The sequence below is a fragment of the Pinus tabuliformis genome, chromosome 1_2 (genome assembly GCF_031772625.1).
Source record: "Pinus tabuliformis cultivar Carrire ecotype Pingquan chromosome 1_2, CPIR1, whole genome shotgun sequence".
Classification (NCBI taxonomy): Eukaryota; Viridiplantae; Streptophyta; class Pinopsida; order Pinales; family Pinaceae; genus Pinus; species Pinus tabuliformis.
The window spans coordinates 53,019,796-53,029,358 of NC_142298.1; positions in this window are offsets into that span (position 1 = coordinate 53,019,796).

Genomic DNA, 9,563 nt, shown 5'->3' on the forward strand with positions numbered 1-9,563 from the left:
AAAATCTTGAAAAGATCCGTGAGCTAACTCAATATACCATGTAGCAGCAGAGCCAGTGAGGGTCCTTTGAAAAAGGTGGAGCTGGATTGAATCATCAAGCCACGAATTTGACGAACACCATAGATGATAAGTCATAACGTGGGCTTGGGGATCTTCTCCAACTTTACCATCAAATTTGGGACAATCATCGGGGATCTTAGTTGGAACCGGCGGCCAATACGGATTATGAAGGATAGGATCATTTGTCAGTTTGGACACATTCGATAATTCCAACGTTGCTAAGAAGGGTAATTGAGGGTTAAAATACATTTGAGGCCACGAGTAGGAGGTAGCACCAGAGTTCCAGCCAGCTGCTTGTTGCCCCCATTGATTCTGTCCGGACGGATTTGGCCCAGGAAGGTTTTGTCCGTAGGGATTATAGGATGGCTGACCCTGGATCTGCTCCGCAGCATTCCATTGATTAGCAACTTGGCCTATAGGAGCAACATACGATTGCTGGTAATTTTGATAAGGACTTACCTGCAGTTGTTGATAATTTTGGTACGAGGCAAATTGGGTTTGCCCTTGGGATTGTTGGAAACCATAAGGCAGCTGGGCTCCAAACTGAGCCTGGGAGCCAGGCTGCATTTGATAGGCTGGTTGATATTGAGATCCAACCTGCATTTGAAAACAGGATTGGGTCTGGAGCCCAGACTGGGGCTGAAAACCGAGTTGAGCTTGAGAAGCAACAATCATTTGAGTGCCCAGTTGAGCAGGCCTAGATGGATGTCCTTGAGAGAACTGAGGCTGAACCATCTGGCCAAAAGGTTGACCTAGCTGAGATTGAGATTGGTCCATTTGCCCAGAAGGTTGAGCTTGCTGGGTATTGGGTTGTCCTTGCACAACTAAGGGCTGTCCTGATGGACCGGATGGTTGATCAGATTGGACAGTTGGTTGACCTGATTGGATTTGAGGCTAACCAACTTGCCCAGATGGTTGACTAGACTGGACAGTGGGTTGGCCTTGCTAGACGTAAGGTTGACTGACTTGCCCAGAAGGGTATACTTGTTGGACACCAGGTTGGCCTTGTTGCATGTAAGGTTGTCCCGGATTACCAGAAGGTTGCCCGAAATAGGTAAAAGATGAACCACCAGAGGCCGAAGGTTGTCCCTAGAAGGGTTGTCCTTGTGGGCCTCCAGGTTGCCCTGGATAAGGTTTTCCGTAATACTACTACCCATAGGAGGGTTGCGTGTAAGATGGCTGACCTTGATAAGGTGGTCCTTGAAAATTCGCAGGGGATACTTGGGCACCATGATAACTGGTGGTACCCCAAGCAACAGATAACGAGACTGTAACCTCAACCGCAGGCTGAGAGGGTAAAGGTCCGGGGTAATAAATATGAGCTCCTCAAGAATCGTAATAATGAAACAGATCTTGAGGGTCCGGATTCTGAAGAGCGTGCAAATATTGATCGTATGCCCCCTTGCTGGAATGGAACCAGAAGAAGGTGAGGCATTTAGTGTAGGATCAATAACTCCAGGTACAGATGCCGATGGGCCACTATTTTCCAATCCTAAGGAAGGTCCAGCGACAGTGGTCACAATTGAGGATGCAGTAACGGCACCAACAACAGGGGTTGAAGAAGCCACACAGACAGTTGGAATAGTCGGGACTGAAGTGACAGACACATTGTGAATTTGAGGAATAAAAGACTTCAAGGTCAGAGTGACGGTGTGAGACCACATAAAACTCGTAAGGGAGGTCCAAGAACCCATAACATCCCTCAAAGCCTTATAGCGTAAAAGCAACATGACACCGAGAGGGGTGACACGGAAAGGTGTAGTTTCCGTTGAGATAGGAATTTCACCGCTGGTCGCAACAGATTCTTCACTCATGACGGGGGATGTATCCTCCATGTCGGAAGAAGACATTGGGACCAAAACACTAGGAGGAGTACCGGGAATATCTTCTTTGAAAGGCTCTCAAACGGGGTTCCAATGAATATCGTAAGTCTCGTCTTCTGGAGCGCGAGAGTTAATCGGTTGGATACTCAGAATAACAGGGAGAGTATCACTAACAATTGGTATCTCAGGAGCAACAGAAGAGGGATACCCTTGGTCACTTGGAATGGGAGACGGGATCGGTGATTCCACCAGGGTGATGATTCAAAAACCATAGGAAAACTTAATGAGAAAGAACCCTACTCAAGCTAACGCAAACAAGATCTAACAGGGTAAATGTGAACGTGGCTGAACAAATTTTAAGACACAGGAACAAAACTTGACCTTTTCATCTTTAAAGAGTCGAGAAAAGGACAAAAAGATGACTCTAGTCGCCTTCGAATATTTAATGAGCCTGAAGTGACAAGTGCTCAAATGGACCTTTTCTTTTAGGGAGTTCGAAAAGGAACGAAAGTGGCTACTCTGGAGAACTAGGCAAAAGGTTTACTAGACAAATTCGTAAAACTGCATATACACCTTGGCAGTCATATGAAAACCAAGGACTTTCTGTACGGCAGTCAATCTTCCTGAATGCTGTGTTCGGTGCGTTACGGTTTGTAAGGCGACAGACACGGCTTCCTAGGGATAAAGGATGATAACCTAGTGGGGTCTCCCAACATATACTCGATGGTACATGGGAGCACAATTCCGTGCTAGACCACTATTGAGTCATAGAAGGAGGAATCACCCAACCTTGAGTGGAAACAAAAGTGACTAGGTTTAACGACGTCAAAGCACGTCTCTAGCCTAGACCTCTAAATAGTGTGCGTTATGTTCCAATGCGTTGTTAGATTTATTCAGTTCATTTTAGAGTTGATCTTGGATTATGTTTCAGTTTTCAGGCCTTACCGTATGTATACAACAAATCCTAGGATGCAGCTAGAATGAATGAAATATCCTTTTTCTTCGATGAACACCTACCTACGGGAGGGTAGAGAGATCATTCCCAAACCAAGAAAACCAAGACAACAAAGGCAGTCACTCAATGCAAGCAGACATCAATTCCTAAAGTGCACGGATACTACTAATGAGAGATTTAAACATTCGCTTTCCAATATGTAAACTTGAAATGCAAATTCACTTTCACTTTCGTATACTAAATGAATGCAATCTTTTTGATTTTGATGTCTTTTAATCTAGAAGAAACAAATAAGCAACAAGAAAGTGTGGAAAAAACCGGTTGATCCAAACAATTGTGATCTATGTTCAGTAGTGAAGAGAAATCGAATCAATGCCAAAGATTGGTTCAATAACAGTCACTAAACAATCAACCAAAAATAAGCAAAGGGGAAGGCTCTATCAAACCAACAACAAGCTGCCAACGAATCTTGAGCAAACCAGCAACCAAGCCAAACTGATCCAAGAGACTTGAAACAATGAATTAGGTGACATACGCAAAAAGCAAGATTCTCAACAAAGCTCACAAAAGAGTGCCTCAACCTATAAACAGTGAAAAACAAGTTATCAAACAAGTGAGAAAAGCAAGGGACTAGCAGGACTCAGTAGGCAGAATTAAGAAAAGCAATTCTACTGCAATCAGCACGGGTAATACACAAGCAACAAGCGCTGATAAAGCACTCGCCGCAGCAAAAGAGCGATGTCAGGGTGGAAGTACACAAATTTTCCGCGATGGTCGAATTTTCAGAACCGTCACGACTGTGAGGCATAATTACGTGATGAACAGGGTATTAAAAAGGGTGAGCGCGATGACAGTGCTACTGTTAAATTTAAATCCACGATGACTTTCAAAAAAAAATGACAGGCGAACCAAAACTCCCAAATCAAAAACAGTCAAATCTTCAATCAAATAAGGGTATTTCCCAAATCAACCCAGGAAACTCAAAATACTAGTAACTAATCCCCAAAACTTCAAAAGAGACCAAATCAAAAATCAAAACAAGAGTAAACAAGAAAAGAACAAAGGCCAAATCTCCCCAGCGGAGTCGCCAATTTGTGATGCAGGAAAGTGTTCCCTCTGCGGACAGAGGCAACCCCTCTAGCCCTAGAGTGGGTCTAGTCACAAACAAAGACAGATCAACAATAGCTTTCCTTAAACAATCCTAGTTGGAGGCCTACCTCAACCGATGGTCAATGGAGTTCTGTTCCGCTGCTCCAGCTTCCGCTTCCTTCTCCTAATGAGTGATCAACCTGAAACAATGCAAAGGAAATACAACAAAGCACGTAACCGGAAATAACAATGATCTATTTACTCACAAAGTCAAGAAGTCATGAGCTATCAAGTACATTACATACAAGACATAGGAAAAAATCATTGATTGCATTAATAATGAAATAAGAGTAAGCTTACAACCAAAGTCTTGATGTCACAAGCCTTCTCAAAGGGATCCAGCCAGCCTGTTCTTCAAGCATTCACTCTTTGAAGATGGATCTCCCAATACACAAGTCTCTCTCACTCACAAGTTTTACACAAGATTAAGGGCACTTCACAACCTTCCACAAGCTATCAATAATCCCACACTTGTCACACTCACACCAGCTATCTAGCAAACTCACAAACACTAACAGCACTACTCAACTAGCCAACTATCAGAAACTATCCAAAAACTAGTAGTGCATAGCAATGGTGAGAGTTTAAATAGGAGAAGGAGTCTCCATGAAAGGTGGAAGAGTGAGCTTATCTCCAAGGAAGGTAGCACAAATGACAGAACAACCATGCCATAGAAAGGAGGGTGATACAAACTATGCCAACAACTAGGTCTGGAGTCATTTGGAAGGCTGACTGTTGGAACAAATTCGCCCAATCTGGATCATCACGGGGGCATAACTGCTATATAGCGCTGACATCGCTATTGAATAATGTAGCTAGTCAGGTCATTGCCAAATATTATAAACAACCTCGCATTAGGACATGAAATCAGACCATCGCGGGAATCAGGTGTACTTCTGCGATGGCAGCGCTTCTGGACTGTTTATGAGTGCTCTTCAGCGCGTTTATTTATCCAACAGACGCGATGAGGCAGAAAACTTAGGAAAAGTTGGTCATTTGGCAACATCAGAGAGCATTTGTCTAATATGAGCATGTTTGACTTGGACACATGACACAGTAGGAAGACTGGAGGGAAGACAGTGACAAATTACTATGTAACAAGGATGCCATAATCATCCTCCCTCTCAAGGATGTACCAACCACAAGCCTGAGCTTGTTTTGAATAGCTGCACTATCTCAATATATGTGAGTATCTTGGTACCAACTATAAATATGGGATTTTTTATCAATCGCATCTCACTCTCTGTCATCACAATGTATCTATGTCATATCTAGATCATAGACATCTCTCTAAGGAGTTTCTTTAACCTACCTGACATCTAGCCATGCTAGCAACATCGTACTCATCCTTAATCATACTATAGACCTCTCATCCAAGATATCATGGCAGATCTCATACTAAAGCATCATCCAAATGTGATTAACAATAATCTCTATCAACAACAATACATCCATGCAATCACATACCATAGGAGAAATATCTCAGCCTCAAAAATAGAATATCTCATGCACATATTTCAAAGGATGCTCAGTGGCAACTCTATGTGAATGAAGTGGCTTACTCATGAATTTATTCAGGTTCTATGCACATCATATATATACAGATCGATGTTCAAAACATAACATTAATGATTCAATCAGCTGTCGGTTACCATGTCAAGTTCAAAAACATCTCAAACTTCAAATCAGAGTATCTAAGGATTTGCATTTTCATTATTCAAAAACATTTTCCAATAGATGTGTAATATAGATTTTATTTTCCAAACTCCATAAATCGATTCATCTGTTAATAATTTACTGCATAACATAAATAATTACTGAGCGGAATAAATATAAAAATAACTAGCAACAACCATAAACATATAAACACATAAGTTTATCTGGGAAAACCCCAAATCCGCGGAAAAACCCAACCTAATAAGATCTCATTAGCATTGGCCAAAACCCTGGCCAATCTGACCAAGTGAGCCATTACAGGCCTTCATTACAATGAAGTATTAGCAGCCTTTTATAGGCTCCATTACATGCAGTACCACAGACAAAATACTATGGGTGCACAATACCATGTGCCCCAAAACCATCACTGTTGAACCTAGTCAACTTTGACTCTATCCTGAGTCAAGTTTACCTAACAATTCCCCCCCTTAAACTTGACTTGGGGTTCCTTGACTAACTCCAGACAAACTTGCTAAGTGAAACAATCCCGCTCACTCTAGCTCTTACCCCCCTCAAAGTTTTTACCTGGGGTATTGTTAACCCGACATCCCCCCTATCACCTAGGTCTAACCCAGACTTTACCGGTGATCACCGAGGGGTACACATGCCTTACCAGGTCTTACAGTAGTATGCCCATTTACATGTAAAAAATTGACTCCATAATATTTTGTTTTCCCTTGTTGTTGTCTTTGTACATATGACATTGATGTCCATATAAAAAGAACCCATCTACCGGATTACATGGGTCACCAGCCGCTGTAACTGCCAATTATCTAGGCGTTCTTTTCAGATACATGATTCATCAATTAATTAATCCACATGCATATATCTTCCTCATTTCTTCCTCATTGACTGCAAATGCACCAACGACTCCTCAACCTTACTCTATTTCTAGCCAGGAGTTCTCAGAGCCCAAAGAACCAAAAATTTCCCATTGGCAATGGATCATTTCCAACTTGTTGTTTCCTAGGCAAGCATCATCGGATCTTCATATCTAATCACCTAATCTGGTCCATACTTCGTTGAAACAAACGTTTTCATGGTGGCCACCTTCCTCACCATCACTCACATCTCGCCATGAACTCTAATCACAACTCCTAGCAACTAGTTGTTGATATCTATGATTCTAACCCCAGCAAAAGCACACGACGTTAACTGACAGCAGGCCATTATTGCATTAGTGATCACACAAACTGAGGATGAGTTTGTATCGGTTCATTTTTCGTGCACATTTTCAAATCCTCCTACAATGATGGCGTCGCTTTTGCTGCTTACAAAATGCCACCCGTGAGCTACACCCTCGATCTCATCTCTCCTTGGCCCGACATTTTCCAAATTCCTTTGAAGCCAAACTTAGCCTGAGAACATTTGGCCTCAAACCAATTGTGACGGAGCACCTTTTCTACTGCACTCAATGAGTTCTCAGTTGCAGCTGTAGAAGGATGGCTTACAATGTTTCCCGCACAGTTACATCTTCACTGATCTGCTATGCCCATACGTAGCTACAACGTGACCCTAAGCTAATGCAGTATCCTCTAAGCCTTATCCAACATGCTGATTTGAGAAGGATACACCCCAGAAGAACAGGAAGTTCAATAGCACGAGCAATTGTAACTCCATCATTAACAACTTTTGGAACTCATCTAACACAACATTACGACCTCTAGGTCGTAACCCCAACCGCATCAGCCAATTTGTCAATGCCTATCTACAATGCAACGCGGGACACCTGATCGAAGGCAATATCCTTTGCCGCCGCTCGGGAGTGCCACATCCGACTGCACGGCCCCATCACTCTGTGTAGCCCTAGCACTGGCCGTCTTTTCACAATCATTTAGAACCCTGGTTACCTCTGAACCCTGGCTACCCTTGGCCTTGGGATTGAGCTTTCTAGATGTGAAGTAAACCGGCTTTTCGATTTCCGACCACCCTTGGAGTCTAGGGCTTGACGTTCGCTGGGCTGTTTCCTTGGCCATTGCCTTCTTCTTCACACGCTAAGACACACTCTTCAGCACAGTGACCACTGCAGCTTCATTTTCCATCTTTTCGTCCACTAGGCCATATAACCCTTGGCAATAGAAACATCCCTCTAAAGCCAATATTTGGCTTTGATACCAATTGTTAAGAATTTACTGCATAACATAAATAATTACTGAGAGGAATAAATATAAAAATAACCAACAACAACCATAAACATATAAACACATAATTTTATCCGGGAAAACCCCAAATCCGGGGAAAAACCCAACCTAATAAGATCTCATTAGCATTGGCCAAAACCCTGGCCAATCCGACCAAGTGAGCCATCACCGCTCACCTCCAGGCCTTCATTACAATGAAGTATTGGCAGCCTTTTATAGGCTCCATTACATGCAATACCATGGGCAGAATACTATGGGTGCACAATACCATGTGCCCCAAAACCATCACTGTTTAACCTGGTCAACTTTGACTCTATCATGAGTCAAGTTTACCTGACACCATCATGCCATGATACATCATTTTGAGCTTCAAAATTTATATCCCTTTGATTTAGATAATCAAAGGCTCATCACCTATCAAGAGTAGACCATCAGGATGTAAAACCAAAACCATAATCAAAATAAAAGCCATAGCTTGGAACTCATCATCCTGACTTCATCATATAACTGTCAAATATATACATATCTTGATTGGGGAGCTTTCTTCATGCAATTCTCTAAGCATAATGCCTTGCTAAGCCATCATAATCAACCTTGCATAAATCAATGTTGTATCATCACATCAACAAAGTCAGCGTATCAGAGTTTAGAATCCAAATCACAACCATTATCAAAATCATTATTATCAGAGTATCAATTCTTTCAACCAGGAGGCAGGGAGATCTCATATCAAGTCGTGACTTCATTTATTATTATGTCAACAAATTTTCATCAACCATGCATTATCAATCCGAACTTGATCAAGTCATTCTCATAATCATAATACAAGTCATTTTTGTCACTAGGTGCAAATGCATACACCAAGGATGAGTCATGTATGTTCCATTTTCATGCTGAATAAAAACTATCATTACCTCCACCATTGTTCTAGGAACAAGGAGGCCAATTTACGAATACCCACATAGCATTGACATCAAGGAAAATCAATAATTGTTAGATCAAATCATTAGACATCAGGGCAAGTTCAAATTTGCCATCGTAAATATATCTATAGTCAAAGAATATCTCAATCATCAATTCAAAGTTATTTTCAAGCATCATGACAACACATTGTTCATCTATATCAATCAACCAAATCATGCCAACCTCTTGTAGCACAAACATAGTGACATATCTATATGTATGTCCCGGTCACCTGTAAACACAAGTTCATTCTGCATGTTCATGTTATGGAAAACATTCAAGCTTTTCCTACTTCCAAATCTTGTTATCTGCAACAAATCTGTGGAACTGACATCTTCCAGGTGACCATCCGATGTCAAGCACAATACTTCAACTTTATGTGATCAATAATTTAACCCAATAACTTCAGAAATCATATTACAGTGGCAGAATATGTTAGGGACACCTCGATTCAGAGTTAATAAAGCTTCAAAAAGGTTCAAATAATGGTCAACTATAGTCAAACCCTTGGACGCTCCCTTCAGGTTAGCATGGGTGCATCTTTAGCTGCCTGGACGCTAATTGGTCCTTAGCATGTGTGCATCTAGGGACGATATTTCCTAGTTCAATGTCTGCGTCCTTTAGATATGAGATTTTGCTACAAATCAATAATTTTAAATGCACATAAATCATACTTCAACAATACATAATGAAAATAGTAATAAGGGTAAGAATCTTGAGAAGAGATTCTCCCTATGACTGGGAGTCTATGCCATC